This window comes from Eptatretus burgeri, chromosome 11, assembly GCF_056783735.1.
Source record: "Eptatretus burgeri isolate ZD-2024b chromosome 11, Ebu_testis_v1, whole genome shotgun sequence".
NCBI lineage: Eukaryota > Metazoa > Chordata > Myxini > Myxiniformes > Myxinidae > Eptatretus > Eptatretus burgeri.
Window position 1 is genome coordinate 9,166,370 of NC_140971.1, and position 27,500 is coordinate 9,193,869.

The window sequence follows — 27,500 nt, forward strand, 5'->3', positions numbered from 1 at the left end:
ATCTTCGAAATTCCTTCGGATTCTGATAATATGGAACAATATCTAAATTTGGTCAGGCCGGTTTTTTGAAACTCGTCCTGGTTATCGAGTCACGTGTCTTCAAAGTTGGAAAAATCGTCGATGTGATACGGTCAAAAAGAAATTCGCCCGATCTTGATGAAACTTGGCAGGTAGGTAGGGGTCGATGAGTGATGCACGACGGTATGACGTTTGACACGATTGAAGGTCAAGGTCAAGGTCAAGGCCACTCCAAAGTTGCGAAATCATCCATTTTCAAAATCTATCTCCTCCGCCGATTTTGATCCGATCTTAGAAATTCCTTCGGATTCTGATAATATGGAACAATATCTAAATTTGGTCGGGCCGGTTTTTTGAAATTCGTCCTGATTATCGAGTCACGTGTCTTCAAATTTGGAAAAATCGTCGATGTGATACGGTCAAAAAGAAATTCGCCCGATCTTGATGAAACTTGGCAGGTAGGTAGGGGTCGATGAGTGATGCACGACGGTATGACGTTTGACACGATTGAAGGTCAAGGTCAAGGTCAAGGCCACTCCAAAGTTGCGAAATCGCCCATTTTCAAAATCTATCTCCTCCGCAGTTTGTGATCCGATCTTCGAAATTTTTTCGGATTCTGATATGAAACAATATCTAAATTTCGCCAGGCCGGTTTTTTGAAATTCATCCTGGTTATCGAGTCACGTGTCTTCAAATTTGGAAAAATCGTCGATGTGATACAGTCAAAAATCTTTTGCCCGATCTTGATGAAACTTGGTATGTAGGTCGGGGTCGATGAGTGATGCACGACAGTATGACTTTTGATACGATTGAAGGTCAAGATCAAGGTCACCGATGCTGTAAACTTGTGAAATCATCCATTGTCAAAATATCATCCGCCATTTATGACTCAGAAATGCGGTTTAATTTCTGAGGTCTGGCTTCTATCCTTTTGAAGACACATTGATCATAAATGTTCAAAATCAACCATTTTCAAAATCTATCTCCGGATAACTCAGAAATGTAGTTTAATTTCTGATGTTTTCTATCCTTTTTACTCCCGGGCTTTCGTCTGCACGTTGAACCAAAAGACAAGACGACATCGAATCCATTCTAAGCCGATCAGAGATCCACATCTACAGAGCTTCAGAGATGACTATCACCCCCAACCGGGGGAAATTTATTTTATGATCTGATCAAAGATGGCCAACTGGTATTACCCCCAACCCGGGGGGACGATAAGGAATATCCCTTTCCAAGAACTTTGTTGACGTTCCATGCATTGTGAGTTGAAATATGTTCATCAGAACATGGTACAGATCAGGCCATCACCTCATCTTATCACCTTTTTACCACGAGGGTCTTTGTACCAATATGGGGTTTGCAGACCAGGGTTCGGCATTCAATTCCTGAAGCTAATTACAGTTACACGAACAGTGCTGTTCAGCTGATTCCCTGTCATCATTTATTCTTCTCATATGAGTTGAAAGGTATAGATGACCTCACTAGTATCATCTCTCTTTGATGTTAATTGAGTTTTGGATCTTGTGGAGAATGTACGATTATTTATATTGATGGTTGTCCCGTTAATCCCTGTTATCATTCAAACAGTCGCTCTGGAAAGCCTGCCTTGTTTATTCCAGATGACTCCGTAATATCTTGAGCACAACATCACACCAAATGGGAGACAACAGGTGTCACTCTCTGCAGATCAGGAATCAATGAGATACCAGTCTGATAAATGGAACATGTCTTTCAAACCGGATAAATACCTCAGTCTCACCTTGTCAATCCAGAAGGATCGTAAAACAAATTCACCTTTCTATTTCCAACACCATTAAAGAACCCGGACTTACAGATGGGAGGAAGAGTGAAGTCCAAAAGTATGAGTCCAATCGGATTGAAATTTATTCATGAAGTTGTGATGATAAAATAAATAAATATAATATGAAAGCAAAAGCACGTTCAAGGGATATCCATGAACTCTTAAAGATATAACATAACAGCACTTATTATAATAGAAAAAAAAAATCAAATCTGTCTTCCTATAATAAACAAGTTAAAAAGACATAAAATGTCATCGCCCCCATTGTTTTAGTAATTTTGCTGTCTGGAGTTCAAGGGTTAGCCCATATTTATGTACATCTATAATGGCCGCCAATCTACCAGTTGGCCATCTTTGACCAGATCACAAAATAAAGTGAGGGGCACGTGTATGCCACCATGTTCTGTGCTTTTGCCGTGTTTGAACAAAATCCAACCATGCATGTCTCAGAAATGGTTGGAGACACCTTTACGTAACAAAATGGGTACCAGTCGGCCATCTTGTATCTCATCTCGAAAATAAAATAACGTGCTGATGTAAGTCATCATTATCTGTGTGCCAAGCTTCAGCAATATTGGTAAATGCAGGACGTGTTTGACATCAGGTTTTGTTTTTTTAACAACTAAAATGACCGCCAGTCGGCCATCTTGGATCTGATGTCAAAAAAAAGTGACGTGCATATGTACACCATCATGTGTTGTGTTTGTATCAAGTACGAATAAAATCGGTCCATACATGTCTGGGATATTGGTGCGTCGCATTGACGAACACGAAAATTGAGACCAAATCCATAAGCCCCCATTACGGACGAAATCCAACAGAGGATAATAATCAATGTGACCCACTTTTACATTAAGAACTTCGTCAACTCCATTTGGTATTAATTTAATTCGTTTATTGATCATGTTCAAGTCAATATTTTCCCAACAGTGTTGTAAGGAACTGCAGAACATCGTCAGACTGCTCACATAAATTTTATATTTCTCTCAAATGCATTCACCCTTCATTATTCTGTTCAGACAAAGTGTCATTCAATCATAACTGCAATAAATTAAACAAGAAAAAGAGCAATCAGAGATTGCAGACCCTCGCCAGGACTTTTGTGTGGTGTTTGTGTTCTGGTGTGTTACATAATTAACGAGCAAAAAGCAAAGATGGAGTCACCAGGAGGAACCTGGATAGGATTTCCATTTCACCTGCTACTCCTCGACCCTCAAACCCATCCAGGCACAGCCAAGTGAGCTTTATTCAAATATATATATATATATATATATATATATATATATATATATATATATATATATATATATATATATATATATATATTGTTGTGGATTCTCGCCCGACGGCGTGCGAACGACCGCGTTTAGCCAATGGTGGCCGTCTCGCCCACCGAACGGACAATCCAGTCGCGGCTTTCCGGATCAACACTGGAAACCAGCCAGGGGTGTTTTTAAGCACACCACAGCCGAGTCAATATTCTAGCCGTGCGCGACAGGGTCAATCGCCGAATTGTCGATATACCTAATTATTCATGCGGGCAGACTACCGAGAGACTGTACCTCAACGGGGCCGCTGGGACACGAGCCGCTTAAGCAGCTCGCTCCGTTTTGGGATTATCGAGTGGGGTGTTATCGCGAGCCCCGTTGGACCCAATCATTTTACCGGCTATAAAAAAACCCAACTATATTCCGAGTGCAATATGGCAGTTCAATTAGGGAAAGAGGACGCAACGAACGGGTTACATTTAAACAAGCACATTTATTTCAAACACAACACATATGCAGTCATGTATCAATCAATGCACATATGCAATCATGTATGCACTCAATGCAAAACACGCATGCAGTTATGCAGTTATTTAAAGCAAATGCGGGCAAGGGACAAAACACGAGCAAGACAAAGAGCTACCACCGTCTATTTATTATGTACACACTTAGCAGTTCTACATGAAGACATGGCGCCACAACGTTCATTCAAAAGCAAAGAAAAACCCCAGGACAGACGAGGGGTAGACTGGACCTCCTTGGGATCTTTATAACACGGAGCCGTGTAGAACGCAAAGGCTCCACGAGACCGAGCTGGCTACCTTCACCTCGCTGGGGCGACCCGCGACGTCCCGTCTCCACGACCCACGGTAAGGCACGGCTCGGCAGGCCACGCGCCTTGGCTCCGCGGCGCTCCGCTCTCTCCAGGCCCCTACCGCACCTCCACTCACTGCCCACCACTCTGATACGACACCCTTCTCTCCTTTCCACACACCTCCGCAACCTCCAGCGCCGACTCAGAGAGCGACCGAGAGAGCCAGACCTTTCGTTCAGCGTGCCCTTTTATATCCATGGTGCCTCGCCCCCCCCCTTTCGCCCCCTCCCTTCCAGCACGCGCGCGAAGCTTCCAGAAACAGGGCGTTTTCCTTGCCAAATCGGGGCCTTTCCCATTCTTTTTCTTTCTCCCGGCGTCTTTTCCGCACGTGTTTTTCGTTCGGTGGGGGGGGGGGAGGGATGAGGCCGTCATCCGTTCTCCCCCGATGAATGCCCGGCTTCTCGCAACCGTGCTGAGGTGGCAACGTGGTGGTGGTTACGGTGGTCGTTGTAATGGTCGCGTGGCTGGTGTGGTTGGGTGCTTGTGGTTAAGGTGGTTGTGTGAAGGCGGTGGTGGAGAAGGTGTTTGTGGTGGTGGTGGTTGTTGTGAAGCGGTTGAGGAGAGCGATGTTGGTGGTGGAGGTGGTGGTTGTGAAGCGGTGGTCCAAAATAACGATAGTAAAAGAAAAACGGCTAACTGAAGATTCACAGCCTGGTTACATGAATAATTCCCTCAGACATCTGTGGGGAAATCTATCTGAAGATTCTGAACACACACTTATCGATATAACTGATCTAAGGACCTATATGGTGCTCTGCGAATTTCCACAGCCATAACTATATTTTTTATATATCTTCTTCTTTTGGCTGCTCCCGTTAGGGGTCGCCACAGCGGATCATCCGTATGATCCGCATTGTGATTTGGCTGAGTTTTTACGCCGGATGCCCTTCCTGACGCAACCCTGATCGCCTCTTACGACACATGGATAATATATATTTATGTATATATATATATATATATATATATATATATATATATATATATGTATATCTATATATATATATATATATATATATATATATATATGTATATCTATCTATATATATATATATATATATATATATATATATATATATATATATATATATATATATATATGTATATGTATATGTATATATTGTTATGGCTGTGGGTGGGTGGGCGACGTGCCGCGATTCGAGTCACGTGGCCGTTCGCACCCCGGCGGGCGCGAATTCGCAACAATATATATATATATATATATATATATATATATATATATATATATATATATATAAATGTATATGTATATACGTACATACATGCATACAACAAAAGGAACCCAGATCAAAAAATTAAATAATTCTGTCTGCAAGACCATGTGTCCGATCAGGTTAAAATTTAAAACACATATTCCCTCTCATTACTCGATCATTATTGTGAAGCTTCATGTCAGTTGATTAAGCAGTTCAAGAGAGAATATTTTAAAGATTTTCACTCAATCCTATATGGCTGCCAGACCATGTGACATCAACTATTCATGAATACCCTGGTATCCCAAAGGCTTGGGGAACATTTGTGTGAAGTTTTCCCTCGATCTGTCCAGCCGTTCCGGAGATGCTTCTTGTAGGTTTTAAGGTAAATCCAATATGGCTGCAAAACCATGTAACCTATGACGTCATATGTGTGACCCTTTTGTTCCTCATGGACAGGCAGTCATGCTTGTAAAGTTTCGCCTCGATCTGTTCAGCCACTTCAGAGAAGCAGATTTTTGAAGGTTTTTTTTTTTGACAATATGGCTGCTGAATCATGTGATTGATGACGTCATCAATTTTTTTTGTGGACCATTTTATGCCGAGATGACCTTCACAAATTTTCATACTGATCAGATATAGCGTTCTACATATGCAATTATGACGTCATAAAGAAGGCACCGATGACATCATCAAAAACTCACATTTATTCCCCCTAATACGTGCCACGTTTCAAATTTTTTCCTTGGTGTGGCTTCAAAGATAGAGGTCCAAATTTTTTTCGGGTTTTCCAACATGGCTGCCACACCACGTGACCTGTGACGTCATAATTATGAATAAAACATTCTTCATGAAGAGTTGCTCCGATGGTGAAAAGTGTGTCTCAATCTAACAAGCAGTTGCAGCGAAAAACACGAAAGTACTGTGCAGACAAACAGACAAACAAACGGACCCAAAATGAAAAACCCTCTTTTCTCGGTGAGGGAACAAACTTGGATACATATCTTCAATGTTGTGATAAATTAGTGTTTGAATCGTGATTTGAGAACTTGGTATCGATGGAAGTGGATTCGTACTTTTGCATCCCACTGTATATCATGGTGTTGGTGTGGGGGAAAGTGTGTGAGTGCTTGTGCTTGTGTTTGATGTGATTGACGTTTAATGTTCGGCAAAATAAAAACCACTCCTCTCACAACGTAACCGCTCGTGACCGGAAAGGAATTGTCACCTCGGGAATGAAGAGAGGACACGTGTCGAGGCTGGTGGTCCATTGGCGTGGGAAAGCTCGCTGGGAAGGGGGTGAACTGTATGAATGTATAGATGAGGCACTGGACTGGCAGGATGACCTCAAGGTATGCACACTCGACTCCTCCAAGCTGTCTCGCCTTGGTTTTATCCCGACCCAGCTATAAATTGTCACCCCATTGTTCCACAGGCAGGGTGATTCATCAAGGTGTGTGCCAAACCTCGGACAGACGTTAAACTGTGTCCCATCTGCCGGCATTGGTTGGTGGACGATAAAGACCCCACGGTGTCCTTTGTGAAGCGTAGGTGAGCCACCACCGGCACCCTGAACAAATTTCAAATTCCTTCTCAAACTGCTGCTGCTAAGGCAATGGCAAACCACTCTGGATATCACTCCTGCTCAGGAAGCTGGTTCGGCAGCACCAATGCTCCATGAAGTGTATGGTACAACAGAGACAGAGACACTGGAAGAGGTTCAGCCTCACCGTCAGCCACAACCTCTCCTGGAATGATGAGATATCAAATCTTGTCTCCAAATCCAGCCACAGATGAGATGTCCTCCATTTCTTTAGAAACAGCACTAATCACAGTCAACAAGACCTTTGTTTGTCATTCCTTTTAGTCCTGTTCAACCTTGTGTGCCGATGATCCCCAAATCACATGTCTGCTCTTCTGGATTCTGTGGAATCTAAAATTCTCAACTTTATTTATGTATCACGTGATGAGTCGAAAGCATGAGGGCTGTTGCTCTCACGTCGCAGACAGGATTGTGACCTCTGTTTTTATCCCCTCTCCTTGGGTCTTGCTCCCTCTGCGCTCTCAGCCCTCAGACTCTTATCAACTCTATCTTGGCCCAGCTCATGATAAAAAAAAGTCTGTACTTGTTTATAATCATCATAATTGAACCTTAATCACAATTAGTTTCACACTTTGAACCTTGATTGGGGTGATTTGTTCTCTTCATTGTTATATCAGAGATATGCTGTCAATACCGTAAAACAGGAATGGTTTTTCACTTCCCTGATTACATCATGAGTAGTTATGGAGTTAGTTTACTGCAGTGATTATTTTTCTCATAATCTGTCATGGTGACCGAGTTGTGTTCATGATAAAATATCACATCTCAAGCATTCAATATACTCTTCATTCGTGGTTCTTCACTCCTCATTTCCCTTTCTTCCACCAACCTCTTCCTTCTCCCAAACCTCCATCTTCCACACAGCGAGTCCCTGAACCTGCTCAGGATTTCTGGGTCACTGCCGCTGCTCAAAAGGTCTCCAAGGAGGCAAAGAAAAGAGAAGATACCGAGAAGTGAGGAACTTGTGGAGGACCTGGATTGAACTGAGGAACTTGTGAAGGACATGTATTTTATCTCAAACTGGGTCCAAACCTCTGGGGACTTTTCTGGTGAACATCGAGTGTGATTTGTTCACGTCGTGGAACCAAATATAGTTTTTCATTTTATTCCTGATTTGTGGATCTTAACAAATGATAATTATAATCATATTTATATCTCAATGAGGTTTTTCCATCATTAAGTTTCTTCTTTTTTCTTCCATACATCTTCAGGAAGTTTTGAAGTGTTTTTTTTATTTATTTTATTATTCTGTGTTAGTGATCGTGACTTCTCCATTAACTTAGCGGTAGACATTGAGAGTGTAAGCATGTACAGGTGTGAACCACGTGGGGTTCCCTTTCCGTGGGAGTCCCAGGTACTGTGAGTGTGGGAATGAGGAGCCAGGTGATGTTTTCCTTGTGATGCACTATCTGTTGCAAACCAATCCACACCTGATTCAATCGACACCTGATTCGATCTCACCTGTTGCTATAACTAACCATCGTGCGGACGAAATTATCAGATCAGTGAACGGAACGAGTAAAGTGAAAGAACAAAAATCCAGCTCAGATTGTGATGTTTTATCTTATTTGTGAAAATGTTTCCTTTCCCTCTGTTTCTGTAACACTGATTCAGCAGGAATGTTTAACTTCCTGGGAGACTTTATAATAACGGAGATAATATTTTGGTTTATATTTTAACATCAGGTACAATCCCTTGATGTACCTTGTGATGATAATCGAAAATGTGATTTTAATCAAATTCTTCTGTTTTCCTTGTGATGTAACTAAACTCTCAGTTCTGTGAAAAGAGCAGGTCACTGTGGCCATGGTTGGATGGGAATCCTTGGAGAGACATGAGACACTTGATCTATGTTTAGTTACTCCACGCACACGAAGTGAAAAGAGGGGTTCAACAACACATTCACTTCTGTCCGTCTGTCATGTTCATAAACGTCAGTTCATAATCGATGAACGACTTGATTTAAATTGAATATTATATTTTAAACACTAATCTGAAAACAAAGCAGCTGTTTCACAGTACTTTGGTTCTGAATTTGTCCCGATCGTGCTTGTGTAGAGATTAGTGATAATATTTTTACTCTTTCTGTCTGTTTGGCAATCAAACAAAATTTAAATCATTCCAAACAGGAAATTTACTGTTTTTCAGGACGTTATAAAGGACACAAACAACAGGCACAAATAACTCATGTAATGTGGTTGATGGGGTGATGTCATCGACACTGAGTAAAATGGTGGTAAACTTCTGGAATTGTTATTAATTTTTATTCGACCTTTAAAATCTTTATTTTATTTAAATTGAATTCTATAATTAAACACTACACAGGGTACGGTGTTCTATGAACTCTCTAGTTCATAATGAAAATGAATTTGTTGTTTGTTTCATCCATTGGTGGTGATTTTTATTCCTCTCTGTGATCTTATGTGAAATTATTTTTACTCTTTCATCAATAATATAATTGTATTTTGGTAATTAAATATTTAGGAAGATACAGGATGAATACTCAAACGGTACCCGGTAGAGTGCAGACCTCCACCAGGCTGAACAGTTTTCATTTTGTATTTTCTTATTCAGGGATTCTTCCATTTTTTAATGCCATTCTTCACCATTGAGAGACGAGGCCAAAATGACACACAGCATGTTACTTCAAAACGATGTGAACGGATTATGACAAAACTTGGTGGATGATTCTGGTGGATGACAAGAACAAGCCGATTAGATCTTGGTTAAGGTCCGAATGCAGATCCAGCCTATCGGTGGGTTACCGCAAACTGTTCAGCCTGGTTACCTCCACCACTGAAGGTCCACGGAGGTTGTGTTTTCACCCCACTGCTTGTCTGTGAGCAGGATATCTCAGAAATGTGTGAACGGATTGGGATGAAATCTGGTGGACAGGTTGGGTGTTTGATAAGGACTAATTGATTAGATCTTGATGACGATTGGGATCTGGATCTGGGAAATTTTAAAGCGATTCCTCACCATTGAGCAATAGGGCTCCACCGAGCACCGTTCTAGTTGTTTCTCCAATAAGTTTATTTTTAGAAACTCTTTTAAGATGCAAATCTTGGAGACATTTACTGGTTGCATCACCTTCTCAGGTCTAATCAATGAATAATTACAACTACAGTTCCATATCACATGATTGGTTTTTGTGTATTATCAATGCAATGATGGGAAAGCATTTTTATTCACTCGAAGAATGACATGAAAGGCGATTTTTCATTCTTCAATGTGTGTCTGTTATGAAGCACTTTATTACCGGTATTATTAAAATACAAGTTATCTTGCAAATTCCGTCATTCTGTGGTTCCTGATTTTCTCCCCTTTTTATACACAATCGTGATGCTTTGGGAAGAGATGAGAGGGTGGAATGGAAAACACAAACATGGAGTGTCGGCCACATGTAAATAGTATCTCAAATTAAAAGACTTTGTGAAAAACTTGTATTTGGATAAAAGAAAAGATGAGGAAGAAAGACAACATGACAGGGTTTGAGCTTCCTCATCAAAGGAGGTGTAAGATTATTCCAGCCGGAGCATCATACATCATCCTCATCAAAGGAGGTGTTCAACTATTCCTGCCCAGCAGGAACACCGTACATCTCAGCCACATGGTGGTGATGGACGTGCAATACGAAGAACACTTCTTTCATCTGCCTGATGAAATTCTGCTTCGTTCCTGTAATGATTCTGATGATGCACAATCCTCGAATCCTCTGGTGAAACGCAATTAAACAAGGGAGAACAATATGCTTGTTACACCAGAGTACTGAAATATAGATCAAGGAACATGGTGAGCAGACATCCCAAATTCTTCTAAAAACAACTCTGCTCACTCAACCGCACACCTCACTCAACGACACAATGCCCAGGTAAAGGCGTCAGTGATTGTTGCCATTACCAAACGGTCATCGTGTGGAATTCCAATTCCAAGGCAAAGCGAGATGTTTTAAAGGAGCTCGAATAAAACAAAAATGGTATTTTCACATTTGGATAAAACAATGAACAAAGAAGGAAATTTTAATTCTTTAAAAGCAACTCTTAAAGAGTCCTCAAAAAATGTTTTTTTTGATAAACTGACACGACAAATCCCATAACATTTATCTCAACTTTTACTTCCATGAGATTGAGGTGAGTGGAAGGTAAAAAAAATAAAAAATAATAAAAAAGGTGAAAGGGAGGGAAGGAGGATGAGATCGAAAAATATTGTTGGGAAAGGATGGGAGATAATATGACAAGTTTGCTCAAGTCTTGTGAGTAATCAGATTACAATGTTCTCTTTTAACCCAAATCGATAATCGAGCAAATCCCAATCAGAATCCTTCTTCCCTTCCCCAGGTCACTCTCAGTCATTATGGTAAACAAACCAAGAGATACAGCATTCTCGACATACTCTCAATAGCTCTGATCCTCGTACACGCAGCGCTCTCCATGGTGGAGGTAGGCTCTCACAAGGGCCTTTCTGAAACTGCAGTGAAAGATCGCACGTGGCAGAAAAAGAATGGTGGGTACTTGCGATCCACTTCAAATGCAGAAATGGTGGTCTCTCTGGAGGCTCTAACAGAAAGGGGTAAATAATTGGATAATTAGATGGATGAGGAGATCAACAGCACAATAGACAGGTAAGTGTCTTCACCGACAAACCACTAACATGAGACTTGCGGTTACCTGTGCAGGCGGTGACACGCGTGGTGAACCCACTGCAGCTTGCCGAAGCTCTGTCGTGCACCCGCCGCCATTCCCAGCACTACGTGGAAGCTCGTTTCGGTGTCAGGCACCGGGGGACAGCGCTGCCTTCTGAACAGCATCGTTTCCAACATCCACTGCTACAATCCCAGGGACAGTTGGATGAAATGAACACAGACCAGGCGTGGATCGGACCTGATAGAACCAAATACTGTTCAAATCCACATGGTTAATGGCCCAACGTCAGAATGACGTCATCAATCCCCCAATAATCATTTTAACGATCAATGACCTTATCATTAATTTCTCAATAATGTCAAGAGGTTCAATATTATAGTCTATTAAAACAAAATGATGAAACTTGTCTGAGCTGGCCTTTCCACAAACAGTATTTCCAAACCGAGTAAACAGTTTTTACAAATTAATCAGTTTAAGAAGAAACTCAGAGCAAAAATGTTCAATAAATTTTGAAAGTCGATAAAAAAAACAAAAACAAACAAAAAATCCAGGAACGAACCATCTCTGATAAGAGCGAACATCCCTCCTTCTCCGGTTTCTTCATGAACACAGCAAAGATCCTGATGTCCTCCACACGGTCACTGGACAGGCGGTAATGTCCGGAGAGCACGGCGTCAATGCTGTACAAACAAACACATCAGTGACAATATTAAAAGGGAAAATTATTCCCAGCATTCCAAGTTCTAAAATAAAACTCAATCGGAACCCCAGATTATGACTTTCCAATCAAACTGACATATGATCTCTGTGTAAACACAATATGTACTTTCCAATGTCACTTGAAGATTTGAATGAGGATGTGTTGTGTAAACAAAATATTTACCAATCACCACCGAAACCAACACACACATTCGACTTCACAAATGCAAAACAAAATTTCATTCAAACTGGTATTCTGCTGAAAAAGGTTTCCATCGTCACAAGGAATAATGCAGGAGCTTGCAGAGATTTGTACTACATCTCGTGTACAAAAGGTTTGAGAGCTAAAGTCATTAGATGGTGGGATGGGGACCTCCGAATGGGCATTCTTCAGTTTTCCAATTGGTGCTTTATGTAGGGGGCGCTGGTTAAAGTTGCCGCCAAAATCCGTTTAAATTACATTTTGAGTTCATGAATTAAACTGGTGCCAAGAGTTTAATTTTGGCACTGATTACCGATATGTAATTCTTAAGTGAAGGATTTGGTACAAAACCCATTTAAGAATAAAAGAGGTAGCTATTTAGCACATTTAAAACACATCTCAAGTACATCGATGGAACTTTGTGAAAATATTCCTTTGACCTTCCTAATGCAGGATCATTCATTCTTACGTGACGGATTTGGTGCAAAACCCATTTCAGAAGGGTTCAAATATCAATTATGGTCAAATTCCTGTGAAGGAGGAGGAAGATTGGTGTACTCAGGAACCAACATTTGCTGCAGGTATTAAACTATTAGATAACTGCATGGAAGATGACGAATCACTTGTGGGCCTACATGGCTCGTCATATACACTGCTGGCTCAGCATGCAAGGATGGGCTCATGCAGTGTGTTGGTGATGCATGTAGATCAGCTGTGCAGCAGAGTTGGTGCTGTGATTCCAATTTCATCATTCTGAATGTAGTAGTTACAGCTATTTTACAACTGAGAGGTGAGTTTTATCTCGAGTTAGAGTAGTTTAGATACCATATATTAGGGACCCTAAGCCAATAACTTATTGTGGCTTGTGGTTAAATCGACGAATTGTCCACGAGGAGGGGTTTAGTATATCCCATAATTCAGCTGACAATTCATGAATCCCTGGCCCATTCTTGACTGCATCGCCATGCACAGAGGTAACATTTGTTGAAGGTGACTGTTTTCACTTTCTTTATTATTATATTCACTAATAATAATGTAAATCTTTTCTTCCAGTAATACAAGAAATGGTGTCAGCAAACAGCACTACTTATTCGTCTCCACCACAAAGCTGCAGATGTCTCTCATCCCATTATCTATCATTTTGGAATTAAAACCGGAATTGAAAAACTCTGGTAATACTGGTATTGTGTCGAATGTAATCCCAACTTTTTTGGATTTTATAACATGTTTTTGAAGCGCATTTTTTCTAGTTATAGCTTATGAAATCCATTTCATTTCAGGTCCGAGCCCAGTGAAACAGATATGGAATCATCTGATCCTTCCAACAACGATGTTCCTGCATCCAGGCATTGTATTCTTCACATTTCCGGCAAGCCCTCAGTGAAGACCTCACGTTGTGATGTTTTTTTCCATTCGATGAGAAGAACTGGAGTACGGTGCAGGTTGCAGGTGAGAAAAGGCGTGCAAAACCAAAATTTCTGAAATCGGTATACTCTGACTTGGTTGTCAGCTTGCCTCAGAACCCGGATGAGAATGATGGGTATCATGTAGCCTGCTACCACAAATTCACAGCCGTTACATCAACAACCTCAGCTCCTGGAGATAGACCATCTGACCTTAGTGAGAGGAGTTTGCCTCATTTGCGTTCAAACGCAAGGGCAGATGACGAAGCTGAACCCTCGTTATCTGGAATACTTCCTGAAACTTGCCTTTTCTGCAATTCAAAGAGGAAGAAGAAAAAGGTGGAGCTATCGAACTGTTAGGTTCGTGTGAGACATTAGAGGCCCGACATAAAATTCAAGAGGCCGCTGAGTAACTTCAGGATGAAGCTATCCTTTCCAAGGTCGTTGGTGTAGACCTGGTTGCAAAACAAGCTAAGTATCATCACTCATGCAAGAGCGCATTCTTACTTGCAGCCAGTAGAAATTCTAATACTGATGACATTCCACAGAAAAAGGCAGTTGCAATTTGACATATCCATGAATGTGTTGAAAAGTCTGTAATTGTTGACAAACGTGCAGAACTGTTGACATCTGTTTATCAACGTTATTTGGACTTTTGTTCATCTGCTGATGAGTCCCCTATGCATAAGCAAAGTCTCATGCGAAACCTGAGAAATAAATTTTGGTCCAAACTCAAGATGCAGAGTCCAGCAGGTAAGAAATTGGGCAGCATTCTGAACAACGCAGAAATCGCTGATGATTCCGTCCGAGTGGCTTATGACTACACAGAGTCCGAGTCACTCGTGCTCCTCCCATGTATCGGTGCCATATCTACATGTCACACTTGATTTTGTTATTGAAATATAAGTCAGGTCAGGTCAGGTATGGGAGCATGTGCCAGAACAGCACGTCGCTGCGTCCACTTTCCGCCGGTACTCCAGGGGCCTCCGTCTGGCCATCCCCCAGGCAGATGCCAGGCCCATCCCCATCTCCTTGAGATGATGGTCAACCTGTTGCAACCATGAGGCACGTGGTCGACCCACTGGCCTCCTCCACTCATGAGACTCCCTCGCTGAGAGAATCTGGTGAGCAGGATCAGAGTCAGGAAAACGAGCCACATGTCCATACAGCCGCAACTGACGCTCACGGACTATGCAGGTAACAAATCTCATCCGAGTCTCTCTCAGCAACCGCTCGTTGGACACAAAATCCGACCAGCGATAGCCAAGGATTCTCCGAAGAGACCTGGTACCAAAGGAATTAAGTCTCCGTCTCAGATCCTTGGTCAGAGTCCAAGTCTCGCACCCATAGAGCAAGACTGGAAGTACCAAGGACCTGAAGACTCGGACTTTCGTCCTCCCGCACAGGTACCGGCAGCGCCACACCCCATGATCCAGTGAATCCATGACTCCCCAGGCCCGACCCAGACGTCTATTGACCTCTGACTCGCAGCCAGCAGAGACATGAATATCACTGCCAAGGAAAGTGAATCTCTCCACGACCTCAACATCCTCACCACAAACAGACACAGACAGGACAGCAGCATCCAAGATGTCACCGAAAGCCTGGATCTTAGTTTTGACCCAAGAAACCCGTAATCCCAATGGCTCCGACTCCTCATTCAGCACCTCGAGGGCCCCCAAGAGGATGTCTAAAGTCTCCGCAAAGATGACTGCATTATCTGCAAAGTCAAGGTCCGAGATCTTGACATTCCCAAACGATGCACCACAACTTGATCTCTCCGACATCCTCCCTAGAATCCAGTCCATACAAGTGCTGAAAAGTGTGGGGGCAAGTACACATCCCTGACGAACTCCAGTAACAACTGGAAATAAGTCAGAGATGGTACCACCACACTTCACAGCACTCTCAGTACCAGAGTAGAGTTCAGACATCAGATCGATCAGTTTTGGTGGCACCCCACGAAGACCAAGAATCCTCCAGAGGACATCCCGATTCACTGAATCGAACGCTTTACAGAGATCAACATAGGCTGCAAGCAGCCCCTGCCGAAACTCTCATCTGCGTTCAGTGAGGACACGAAGTGCAAGGATACGGTCAATCGTTGACCTCTTTGGTGTAAAGCCTGACTGCTCTGGACGCTGGTGCTCAAGCAGATGGTGGCGAACCCTATCGAGAATTATCCGAGCAAAGACCTTGCCCGGCACTGAGAGCAGCGTCACCCCTCGGTAGTTGTTGTAGTCTTGGCGATCACCCTTCCCTTTCCAGAGAGGGACAACAAGGCCCCTCTTCCAGTCAGTTGGGATGATGCCTGTGTTCCAGGCAGAGCACAAAACTGCATGCAACGACACGAGTGCAGCATTTCCACCAGCCTTGAGAAGTTCGGCATGGATGCCACAGATCCCTGGAGCTTTGCCCCGTTTCAACTGGTTCACCGCAGCCCGTGTTTCCACAAGCGTAGGTGGACCACAGTTGATTCGAGGGTCAGCAACAGGGATTGTAACACCCTTGACGTCCAACTCGACAGTTGGGGGATCAGCCTGGTACAACCGCTCAAAGTAACCGGCCCAGCGGGCCTTCACTTCAGACTCCTCTGTCAAGAGCCTACCACTCTCTGCTCGAACTGTCGTGCTCCGAGGGATGGGCTTGGATGAACGTAATGCGCGAATTCCCCTGTAAGCGGGACGAGAATCACCTGTCCACAGGTGATGCTCTACCCCCTCACAGATTCCTCGCACATAGGCCTCCTTGTCCACCCTCAGTGCACGTACAGTTTTACGCCTCAGCTCCCTGAACAGCTCAGCTCTGCCATTCAGCCTGGCCTTGCGACTCTGGTCAATGGTATCCAGTGTCCCTTGAGAGACAAAATTCTTCTTTGCCCTGCGGTGAGCTCCAAGGCATCCACCGGCAACATCAAGGACGGTGGTCTTGAAGGCGCTCCACAACTCTTCAGGACCCCCCAAAGCACCCAGACCCCCAAGTGTCCACTCAGCCTGTTCGCAAACTCCTCAGCTACTCTCTCATCCCTGAGCTTGGCAACATCCAGCCTCGGCTGGGATGGTACCATTCTCCAGGATTTAAGGTGCAGCTTTAGAGTTGCTACAACAAGCCTGTGGTCAGTATTGAGGAACTGAGCACTCCGGTAGACCCTGCAGTTCTGGATCATCCTCCAACGACCGTCAATGAGGACATGGTCAATCTCCTTTGCCACACCGCCAGCGTTGGAATACCAAGTCCAGCGATGAGCTTGTGGGCGCTGAAACCATGAACCAGCCACCCTAAGTCCATGACTTCTTGCAAAGTCAAGGAACTTAGTGCTATTCTGGTTCATAGTTCCTGACCCATGGGGACCAACACACACCTCATAACCATCCCTATCAGTTCCAGTCGATGCATTGAAATCCCCCAAGACTAGAAGTGTATCTCGTCTGGGGCACTGATCAACCACAGACTCGAGTGTGGCGTAGAATGCATCCTTCACGGTGAGATCACTCGCCTCAGTCGGAGCATAAACAGAGACCAGGGAAATGACACCTAAGGAGTGACGAATCCTTAATCTCATAATACGCTCGTTGACCGGTGTTACCTCAATTATCATTGGGGTCAGCTTATTGGACACAGCTACAGCAACTCCTTGGGTATGGTAACCATCAGAGCGACCAGACCAATAGTAGGTGTGACCACCCACCATTATCTCGCCGCAATCCGGTCTCCGAACCTCAGAGGGAGCTGCAATCCCGATGTCCAAACGCTTGAGCTCAGATGATAACAGAGACAGGTGATCATCCTCTCTTAGGGATAGGACATTCCAGGCACCCACCCGAAGGGACCGCCTCAGGTTAACCCAAGGAGACCGCCGTCTGGTGGACGACACCTCAGCACCACTCCGACACACTCTCCCGCAATCTGACCCAGGGATGTTACCCCGTGGTTTCCCTCCTATCAAAGATTGGGGGTCCCGAAGGCTTTGCCCCAATCCCGTCATCCGGTGAGCTGCCCTGCGAAGGGAAGCTGCACAGGAGGTACTCCCACGGAGTGGGTTTTCAGATTTTTTTGCGTTTTTGCGTTTTGCGGAATGAAGGGTTTTACGGTGGCTGGAGTGCAAACCAACCTCCTAATAAGAAGTGACCCAACTGCAGGAGGACGTCCGCAGACACAGTTGGGCACTAGATATGGATGGCCGTTGGCTCACAAGGAGCTCCTCCGCCCTTTGACAGGTTTTGTTTTTAATCCTGCTGGGTGTCCATATCCAAACACCCTCCTCACCAGAAAACCTGGTGGGGGAGACGGTTTAGTCGCCGCCAACCCGACCATGGAACAGGTTAGTACAGGTTTACATGGTACCTGCAGCAGGTCACAGATCGAACCTGACCTGACAAAAACATATTGAAATATAAGTAATTGATAGAAAAGTTAAAATTGAGTTTCTTTGTTCTTCTATTCTATCAGATTCAAATTTCAATGCATTCCATATGTTTTAAATCTTTCATGTCTTAAAAGTATTGATGGTCTTATGATGTTAGCAGAGAACATAAATAGGATTTTAACCATAATTTATCAGAATTTGCCTAAATTCAGAATATAATGAAAAGCTTTATGTCTGATGGAATTTTACACGTCACTGGTTTAGTTGTGAATACATGAATCCGATATGATTAACTGACTGATTGATTAGATTTCAACGCCCTACTTAGCAGTATTTCAGCTATATCAGGCAACGTATTCAAAATAATCCAGTAATACTGTCACAACCATGAAAGTGACAATGTTCTGCTATATTGGAAAACCAATATTCCTCTAGACCAAGTGCTCAGGCATGTGGTAACTCTTGCATGCCGCCCCAGAGCCAGAGGGCTACTCAGTAAGAAATGACCTTGTTTCACCTGCTTTGTATTGATCTTAATATCACGAAAACAGGTATTTGCATCTGACACCTTCTTAAATGGGTTTTGCACCAAAATGATCACTTAAGAACTAGTGATCCTTTTATTATGAAGGTCAAAATAATATTTCCACGTTTCATTGATGTACTTGAGATGTGTTTTTAATGCTCTAAAATGTTCTCCCTCTTTAGGCCGTTCTTTAATGGGTTTTGCACCAAATCCGTCACTTGAAGGTCCCCTGACATGCCAAAGTACATCAATTTCATTTATACATGTCCTATCGGAGTTTTTCATCGTGAATTCAGATCTGACAATGTTTTTTCACAAAACTCATTCTGTAAAATTAAATAAACAAGCGTCTTCGGGAACACCCCTAAAAATTATCCTGAAAGGGCCGTAACCCACATGACGTCACGTACAGTATGTCAAAGGCTGCACGTAAATTACTCGGGTTGGTGGTCTACATGATTCTATTGGTTTTCTGTGCGTTTCCACATTTGATTGGTCGACTCAATCGCTTCGTTCATTTCTGCTTTAAAAAAATCGAACATTTGATTTTGAATAATGGATGACATGGACTTTGATTTGTCTGGTAACGACAGTGAGTGTGAGAGAAATGAAGGATTTTGGTCTGAATCAGATGGAGAATTGTCGGATAACGTAGTCGCGGGAGGTGAAGTTCAGGCAGCTTTAAATGAAGTACGGCCTTACCAGTTCGAGCCCGAAGCAGGACAAGCAGAGAAAAATGGCGATGAAATTCCCGGAGTTCATGATGATCGAGAGGACATCGAAGGAAGACTTGGCATTCACAACTGGTTAGACTAAATCCTATTCGTAATTCAATAATGTAAATTCTACGTGCATACTGCTCGATATCAGAAATATTTTAGTGAGTTGACGTGACCAGCGCAGCGCAGCGGACATGTTTCTCCGCGGCGAATTAATCGCAAACAAGGTCGGCGCATGTCATCGGCCGTATCTCTCTGCGCATAAAACGAAGCTATCTCGCTGTCTGGATACGATGAAAACTTGTGTGCAGAACACACCTTGTGACCCAATTGTTTAGAGTCGTCCGATAAATCTGACGCTCTGTTGCATTTTTATTTATTTTATTCCTACTGTCGTCATGTAGCACCAGTAGAAAACAATGAAAAAAAGAGAATAATAAATAAAAGCTACAGCACGTCAGATTTATCGGCCAAGTCGGACGGACGACGGATTTATGGGCCAAGTCGGACGGACGACGGATTTATCGACCAAGTCAGACGGACGACGGATTTATCGGCCTCGTCAGACGGACGACGGATTTATCGGCTTCGTCGGACGGACGAGGGATTTATCGGCCTAGTTGGACGGACGACGGATTTATCGGCCAAGTCAGACGGACGACGGATTTATCGGCCTCGTCGGACGGACGAGGGATTTATCGGACTAGTCGGACGGACAACAGATTTATTGGACTAGTCTAGACCAGTGTTTCTCAACCGGGGTTCCGCAAGAGGTTGCTCGGGGTTCCGCGAGAAACAGTAATAAATAGGCTAATGTATTTTTGAGTAGTTTTTGTTTGATTTAATATTCGTAATTTTACTTTACACGTACGGCATATTGTTGGAAACTCCTTGGTTATTATAATAGAGGCTTCAACCTCTTATATTATTTACAATTATAGCTAACGCTGTGAGCTTCATACTTAACGCGTGCACGTGAGAGAATCGGAAACAACAACAACAACAACACAATACCCCTGGCTATTTGGAATCTGTGTCGTTGGATATGACCTTTTGCTTCCGGTTGTTTTTAAACGCTGTGCGGTGTATAAACACGATTGGTTTTATTTATATCTTGTAAATATTACTTAACCCGTGCACATGAGAGAATAGGAAACAACAAAAACAACACAATACCCTGCCAATTGTGAATCCGTGTCGTTGGCGATGACCCTCTTGCTTCCGTTTTTGTTTTGTTCCTATTTTTTTTTTGTTTCCGGTATTTGTCATGGGGAGTGATGCAAGCCGGGAGATAAAGGCATCGTCGGAGACATGAAATACCCAAATAATATCAGACATGGTGTATATTTCCTCCACTGATTTTAATAAAGATATCTCCCGCATCATCAAAAAATAATTTTTAATCGTGATTTATGTTATTTGATCGCTGATCCCGAATCCAAGCCGAAGTAACCGGAAATTGCGCATACAGTTGTGAACAAGTTGTAGGTAAAGTCAGAAGCGAATGTAAGAAGAATTCTACTTTCGCTTCTCGGCTTTGCCTATTCCATATGAACAACCATAGGGAATGTATTTAACGATGTCCATATGGCGCCAGAGTGAAACCGCCCTCACTGGTTCGTGGACGTCCTGCACGCGGCGGATTCGGGAATCATTGAGTGACTGACTCGAGTACGGGACGCACGCACGCACGGTGTCCATCTATGTTCTCTGTGATTCCTCGCGCCAAGTGTCTCTCTCTCTCTCTCTCTCTCTCTCTCTCTCTCTCTCTCTCTCTCTCTCTCTCTCTCTCTCTCTCTCTCTCTCTCTCTCTCTCTCTCTCTCTCTCTCTCTCTCTCTGTCTCTCTGTCTCTCTGTCTCTCTGTCTCTCTGTCTCTCTGTCTCTCTGTCTCCTGTCTGTCTCTCTCTCTCTCTCTCTCTCTCTCTCTCTCTCTCTCTCTCTCTCTCTCTCTCTCTCTCTCTCTCTCTCTCTCTCTCTCTCTCTCTCTCTCTCTCTCTCTCTCTCTCTCTCTCTCTCTCTCTCTCTCTCTCTCTCTCTCTCTCTCTCTCTCTCTCTCTCTCTCTCTGTCTCTCTCTCTCTCTCTCTCTCTCTCTCTCTCTCTCTCTCTCTCTCTCTCTCTCTCTCTCTCTCTCTCTCTCTCTCTCTCTCTCTCTCTCTCTCTCTCTCTCTCTCTCTCTCTCTGTCTCTCTGTCTCTCTGTCTCTCTGTCTCTCTGTCTCTCTGTCTCCTGTCTGTCTCTCTCTCTCTCTCTCTCTCTCTCTCTCTCTCTCTCTCTCTCTCTCTCTCTCTCTCTCTCTCTCTCTCTCTCTCTCTCTCTCTCTCTCTCTCTCTCTCTCTCTCTCTCTCTCTCTCTCTCTCTCTCTCTCTCTCTCTCTCTCTCTCTCTCTCTCTCTCTCTCTCTCTCTCTCTCTCTCTCTCTCTCTCTCTCTCTCTCTCTCTCTCTGCCTCTCTCTCTCTCTCTCTCTCTCTCTCTCTCTGTCTCTCTCTCTCTCTCTCTCTCTCTCTCTCTCTCTCTCTCTCTCTCTCTCTCTCTCTGTCTCTCTGTCTGTCTCTCTCTCTCTCTCTCTGTCTCTCTCTCTGTCTGTCTCTCTCTCTCTCTCTCTCTCTCTCTCTCTCTCTCTCTCTCTCTCTCTCTCTCTCTCTCTCTCTCTCTCTCTCTCTCTCTCTCTCGGTTAGTTCTTCTGTTTACCTTCATTGCTTCAGCTTTATTTGTGTAAGTTTTGTTGATCAAGTTACATGAGGTGTGTTTTTTTTTTAATTTAAAAAAGATTTTTTTTTTTTGTGAATTAAAACCTCGGTGTGAGGTCTCATAAACGAGCAGTATGTATTTTTTTTTCATTGCCAATAAATTTGACAAAAATGGGGTCATTTTTTCGTTAAACCAGGTGTCCGAAAAAAAATATTATATTGTTACGTTGGAGGGGGGGGGTATGCATTCAAAGGGTAATTAGGATGTTTAATTAGGTATGCCATGCAGTTCGAGTTTACCAGGATCTCGATGTAATAAGTAGTAATTCAGTGGTGATAAGTTGTCTAGTAAATGTTCATTTCTTCAAGGGGGAAATGATAAATGTCACGTAATTAGATAGGGGCACGGGATAGGGTAAGTGTGTCTGCGTAAACCCCTTTTGGTATTCTCTGAAGACTGGCCGTGACGTCACAGGACAGAGCAGCGGATGGCTTCGCCCCGTGATCACGATTGGCAGAAGGCGACGGCAGTGGGCCAATAAACGGCTCGATTGGAGGTGACGAGGACAGGAGGATAAAAAGGTTCTGTTCGGGGTCGAAAAGGAAGAAGAAGAAGATTACAACCAGAACGCTCGTGTTTTTTTTGGTGTGGAACCTGTGGCGGCAGAGAGCGTCCTGGTTGCTGTGCTGAGTTGATCGTGCCTGGGAGCCTTGCCGAGCCTCGTGCCTCGCTTTGGTTGGCTCTAGGGTTCTGCTGACTCGGAATATGGGGTCGGGCGGCGGGCGGACCTGCCTCCCTCTCCTGCTCGCGGCTTGGCGCGGGAGCTGGTTCCCTGGCGGCTGTGGGCGGACTTGGGCCAAGACCAGGAGGACGACAGCATCGCGGTTTCTCCTGCCCACCCCCCCCCCCCTCTGGCGAGAGCAAGGCCGGCTCGTCCGGCGCCGATCCAGGGACAGTTGCGTCCACACCACGGTCCAGCCTGACCACCAGAGATAGCTACGTTTTGTGTGTGTGTGTGCTTGGCGCCTTAGAGGGATTGAGAACTGTATATTCATTGGAATTGTCTGTGTTTTCCCCACGCCCGATCCCACACCATCTCGTCGAATCGCCCCGGATCCCTCTTCTTGCCGAGTCTTGTTATTTCTGGTCAGTGGTAAAAAAAAAAGGAATAAACGTCATCAACTCAGTGAAAAGTGACTCGTGCCACCTTCCTCGTCCCGTTTGCGGTAGAGCGATTCGAACCGCCATGTTTGGGTTATAAAGAAATAAATCGCCTCCATCGTTTCGGCTCGTTCTACGTTGGCGGGACTGTTCAAGTCCCGTGGACGTCACAATATTTACCACGTGAACTACGATGAAAATATAAAAGAGCGAGATATTAATAATGGTATATAATAATTTTTAAGCAGGGGTTCCCTGAGACATGAAAACTATTTCAAGGGTAAAAAGGTTGAGAAACGCTGATCGAGACTCTCGAGATCTCGAGTCAATCCATTGTGTGCGAGTTACTGTATGTGACGTCACGCTGCGATTCGCTGAAGTCCATTTTTTAGGGGCGGGGCACAGCAAGTTGTGAAAAGCTCCAGAAATGATCGAAATATTGAACTAATTATCCAATTTTTGATTAAAAAAAAACATGGGTGATTTCTTCACTCGGAGGGTCAAGTGTATGTATGTATATATATATATATATATATATATATATAATTACATATCGGTAACCACAGTGCCAAAATTAAACTCTTGGCACCAGTTTGATTCATGTACTCAAAATGTAATTTTGGCGGCAACTTTAACCATCGCCCCCGACATAATGCACCAATTGGAAAACTGAAGAACGCCCATTCGGAGGTCCCCATCCCACCATCTCATGACTTTAGCTCTCAAACCTTTTGTACTCGAGATGGAGTACAAATGTCTGTTCGCTCCCGGATTATTCCATTTAATAACCACTGAGTTCGATAGGAACCAGTGCCGTAAATAAAGAGAGTCTGGCCAACTCTTGTCTCGATCATGCTGCGCTCTGATTGGTCAATACCCGGTCACGTGCGTTGCTGGCGCCATGTTGAAGCCCAACCCAACGTGAGTGAATCTTGGAGCGAAATTGGAATTGTTTTCGCGCCTTTTCACGTTTTCTCGTCAGATTTTGACTTTTTTGATGACACAATGGTGTTCTGTGTGGAAGTGGGGTGTTCTGTGCGTCCCGGGCAAGGCGTGAAAACGCACCGCTTCCCCAGGGACCCGGAAAGACGTCGCCGTTGGGCCGTAAATGTGAAAAGGGAGAACCGGACTCCACACGACAATGCCTCCCTTTGTGCGGTAAGTAGTGGCGGTTTGCAGTTCCCATCCGACGTCGGATCGGAGTATCGAGGTTAAAGTCACATTGAATGAATTCCTGTCGGATCGGATCGGATCGGATCGCTGAAACAGCTCGGAATCCGAAATAACGAGACGTAATCTGAGGCCCAAATTTCACTAATGCGTAAGTAGTGAACACCAGATTTACAATATATCCGATCCGATACACGCGACGAGCCGTAAGTAACTTTCTTACATTTGGTTTTACCCATACTAGGTTAGGAAATGGTGTTTACAGTTTTCCCGGAAAATTCAATCCCTTCAACTGACGACGGTCGTCAAGTGGAACAAGATGCACTGACAACGTCGCTGGATGACTGCAGCTGCAAACTGTTTCTCATTTCTCATCTTTATCTGATGTACATTTCCCCTGGATTCCCGGCATACGTTTCTCTGGAAATCGTTCCCATATTTTGACCGGGAATCTCAGGAATTTCCCGTCCCGGGGTTCTCGACTGCAAATCGTATTTGGAAACTTTCATCGACTTCGAACTGACTGTCAACACGTACTTCAATTTTCTGTTTTTTTGTTTTCTTAGAAGCATTTCGACGACGGTCAGTATGAAAACAGGAGGGTTGATGGTTCAAGACCACTCAAGCACAATGCCGTCCCGACTGTCTTCCCGCATATTGTGCCGGTCACGAAAAGGAAGCCGAGGAAACGACTCCATGACGAGACGACACCACAGAAGGAGCTCGTCCCAGATCACACATACGCAAAACAAGACATGTCTGTGAATGACGACGACAACCAAGATGTCCAACTCGTTGGCCTTGCCTCCGATGCCCCTGTAATGCCGGCTGAAACCGACCAGGGTCCTGACTACGACGCCAAGATCGCAGCAGTGGAGGCGAAAGTGGTCTCTCTCAAGTGGCGGTTACATGAGGCACAGTGAGTGGGACAAACGCAAACAAGCCAGGGAGCTCGCCACTCTGAAGGCGAATGTCCGGAAAGTTTTCAACCTCGATCAGATCAACAAGCTGTCTCGTCTCAGCACAAGGGGTACTCAGTGGTCAGCAGAAACCTACAAGAAGGCTCTGCAACTCCGCTTTGCATGTGGCAGTACCGACTACAAAGTCCTGTTGTCGCAACACCAGCCGCTGCCATCGCTTCGTTCATTACGACGGAAGATGGAGGTTATTGCGATGGAACCTGGTATTCTTTATAAAGTGTTCGACTTCCTCCAGCTGAAGGTTGCTACCATGAAGGAACCGGAGTGTGAGTGCTGCCTAACGCTGGATGAAATGACAATTGAAGTGGGATTGCAGTTCAACAGATCATCCAGTAGTTTGCGCAGAAATGTAACTTTGCCAGGACATGGTGGCGCTGCAACTCATGCCCTCGTATTCATGCTGGCTGGCATCACCTCCAGATGGAAGCAAACAACTGCCTATCATTTTACGGGCAATTTGGTGAACAGAGCCTACTTCCAGCCACTTGTGACGGAAATCGTACAGCGGGCTCATGTCATTGGGCTCCACGTCAAAGCAGTCACATATGACATGGGTAGTGCCAATCGAGCAATGTTCAAGAACATCGGACTGGTTAGTTCGAAGGACACAGTGACAGTCAATCGAATTCCCCACCCATGCGCTGACGGCAGGTTCCTACACTTCATGTACGACATACCGCACCTGATCAAGAATGTCAAGGGGGGTCTGGTGAATGGGAACGAATTCAAGCTCAGTGCTGTTATCATCTCCAGGCATGATCTGCCTTCAAATGTCGTCAGCCTGAGGGCAATCAAGGAACTGGTGACATTTCAGGTCAATGATGATCTGAAACTGACGCCCAATCTCGGCATGGAAATGGTGTCGAACACCGCCCATTTCGACAAAATGAAAGTGGGAAAGGCATTGAATTTTTTCAGTAAGTCGGTCAGTGCTGGGCTGCACTACCTAGTGGAAAACAAAGGTTTTGACAACTCGTTGCTAACGACTGCCTGGTTTTTGGACTTTATGAACACCTGGTTCGACCTGATGTCCAGCCGTCACCCCGCCACCGCGCTCAGTAAAGCGAACACGTGTGCTTACGAGAAGGCGATCTGGCACCTTGAAGAGACGCTGGTGGTATTTGGAGGGATAGAATGTGGCAAATCATGGAAGCCATGACAATCCGGCGTCATATTATCGGCCTTGTCTGTGCTCAACATTCAGAGAGAACTGCTTGCCAGGGGACAGCACTTTGTGCTCACATCCAGACTCACGCAGGATTGCCTCGAGAACCTGTTTGGGTGCGTCCGATTCAAGAATCCTGTCCCAAATGCGCTGGAATTCCGACACGCTCTGAAGCTCATAATGGTGGCGTAATTTCTGAAGTGTCCCGCGTCCGGTAATTATCTCGGATGACCGGTCATTTTTAGCGGATTTCCTCGACACTCCGAAAGAGAAACTGGGGACACCAGACGAATGTGATGAGGACACATTCAGCTATTTGATTGGAGAGCTGCCTCCTGATCCTCTCAGCAAAGCCCAAGAGAGCAGCTTGTATTACCTGGCTGGCTACAGTATCTCTTCCGTCTCCAAATCCTGGACGCATTGGACCACTTGCCTGGAAGTCGCGGAGGACCGCCAAAAGTGTCTTTCACAGGGCAGTCGTAAGGCGATAAGAATGAAGGAGTACAAAGAAGGCGCTTTGACTCATTGCAGTGATGAGGCTTTCAAGCTGTTCAGAGAAGGAGAGAAGCAGTTCAGGATGGTGCAGGACCAGTTGAATGGGTATAACCTGGTTGAAAAACTTGTCCGTCGTCTGTCAGCTTTCTCAGTTGATATTCCCGACTACCACGATCTGAAAACGAAGCTACTGACGAAGTTTTTCACTGTGCGTCTGTACATCTATTCCAAAGCACAAAATTGGATCCGTGTCAGCCAGGCAAAAGTTGGTACTGCCAGTCAACTCGACAGCAAGAGCGTGGCAACGAGAGCGTGTGTTAAAAAACAAATTAATTAGAACTGAGCTTGGTGTCAGTTGTTCGTATTAACCCCTTCAGGACGGGAGGCGGCCACAACCTCCTGGCGGTTATAGCCGCCTCCCGTCCTGAAGGGGTCAACTCGTATCGAGAAGAACCGAAGATGGTTTTGACTTTTAACCCCTTATGGACGGGTGACGTCTATAAC

The 27,500-nt window shown here is 44.4% G+C and overlaps 1 protein-coding gene and 1 long non-coding RNA gene across 7 annotated transcripts in view; both read left to right on the forward strand.

Annotated features, from left to right (window-relative positions):
* LOC147016459 (uncharacterized) overlaps positions 1-27,500 on the forward strand; it is a 428,934-nt gene that overhangs the window by 294,290 nt on the left and 107,144 nt on the right. The gene's annotated exons all lie outside the window — the stretch shown is intronic.
* Positions 11,150-14,614, forward strand: LOC147016468 (uncharacterized). Its single transcript, XR_015049060.1, has 3 exons — positions 11,150-11,281; positions 11,454-13,494; positions 13,603-14,614. It is a non-coding gene; the product is annotated as an uncharacterized LOC147016468 (long non-coding RNA).